Source organism: Zingiber officinale, chromosome 6B, assembly GCF_018446385.1.
Source record: "Zingiber officinale cultivar Zhangliang chromosome 6B, Zo_v1.1, whole genome shotgun sequence".
Classification (NCBI taxonomy): Eukaryota; Viridiplantae; Streptophyta; class Magnoliopsida; order Zingiberales; family Zingiberaceae; genus Zingiber; species Zingiber officinale.
Genome location: NC_055996.1, coordinates 48,941,509 through 48,943,200, shown reverse-complemented (window position 1 = coordinate 48,943,200; position 1,692 = coordinate 48,941,509). Strand labels below are relative to the sequence as shown.

The 1,692-nt window shown below is 33.6% G+C and overlaps 1 non-coding gene across 1 annotated transcript; it reads left to right on the top strand.

Moving 5' to 3' along the window:
- Window positions 1–214: 214 nt before the first annotated feature.
- Window positions 215–320, top strand: LOC121993319. Its single transcript, XR_006115180.1, has one exon. It is a non-coding gene; the product is annotated as a small nucleolar RNA R71 (small nucleolar RNA).
- Window positions 321–1,692: the final 1,372 nt, after the last annotated feature.

Genomic DNA, 1,692 nt, shown 5'->3' with positions numbered 1-1,692 from the left:
GCATTTATGCCTTGCACTTCTTAAATGTTTGAGGGAGATTTTATCCAACTTATGTTTGACCATTCATGGAGGTTCAATGTCACTTGATCAATTAACATATATGCTTCATCTACACTTTTGTCCATAAAAGAACCTCCAGCTGATGAATCCAATAAACTCTTGTTTTGAGAAAGAAATTCCCCCATAGAATATGTGCAGGATCAATCATTTTTCAAAACCATGATGAGGCCACTGTCTTAGAAGACTCTTGAATCTATCTCATGCTTCAAATAATGATTCTCCATATGCCTGAGCAAAATTTGTTATGCAATTCCTCATATACACTATTCTGCTTGGAGGGAAAAAATGATTCAGAAATTGTTTCTCCAATTGCCCCCAACTTGTGATACTTTGAGGATGGAGAGAATATAACCAAGTCCTTGCTTTATCCTTGATACTGAAAGGAAATGCCATCAATCTAACTGCATCTGCTGACACTCCTTCACATTTCACCATATCACAAATCTCTAAAAATGTTTCAAGATGCAGATAAGGACTTTCTGATACTTCCCCTCCAAATTTGTGACCTTGTATCATGAAAATTAACTCTGGGTCTAGTTGGAAACTTTCTGCTTCAATTTGAGGTTGCACAATGGGAGACAAAAATTTTGCATAAAAAGGTGTAGAAAAATTTCTCATGGGCTTGCTTGACATGTTAGTGCTCATGGATATTCAAGAATCAAAAACAAGAAATAAAATGCAATATGAAAAGTAAGAAAGGAAATGAAGAATTCAAATTGCAAGAAAGAAAGTGCATAATGAAAACAAGAAAGAAAAGACAAAAGAAATAAAAAAAATATCTAGAATAATTCATATGCCAAGAACAAGATTGCAAGATATGTTTACAAAAGAAAAAGAAGAAAGAAACTAAATCCAAAGAAAACAAAGAAAAGTAAGACAAAAAATGTTAGAATCAAAAATACAGAATTAGAATTACAACAAAAAGAATTGACAAGAATGTTATACAAGAAAGGAAAAACCTATGAAAACAGAATTCTAACAATTAGATTCAACTATGCAAATGAAACGAAAAGAAAAGTTATGTTTAGTCTAACTCAATTGATAATCTCTAATGTTATAGCGCAGTCCCCGACAACGGCGCCAAAAACTTGTTGACCTCCGCAAGTGTACGGAAATGTCGTAAGTAATAATAAAATATATCCACAGGGACTGGAATAAGCACTAAAGATGTCTCAATGCGAATTAGCTAAACAATTAATCAATTGGTTTTCAAAAGCTAAGTATGACTATGAAATGTAAACAAAGAAATGAAAGAATAAGAAACAAGAATAAGGGTGACGATAAAGGGTATTTTCTAGGAGTTTTGGTTTCTTTGTAAGGATTGTTCAATGTAAATAATCTACCAAATCTTATTCCTCAATTATCCATCATTTGTAGAAGGTTTCCGGTTCTCTCTTGCAATAGACAATCGGCCAAGGATTGAAATCTATACCTAAATGTGATCAATTAGGAATGAATCTATGTTGTCCTTACACGGGCTTGTCTATCACGTGCGTCCCTCGAAAAATCAACATAGAATCCATCACTCCTCAACCGCATTGAGATATAATATATAAACACATACAATCTATCCTACCCTCTTGAAATACCTAATTTCCCCTTCAAGATTACCCCTCAAACGTCCTTACACGG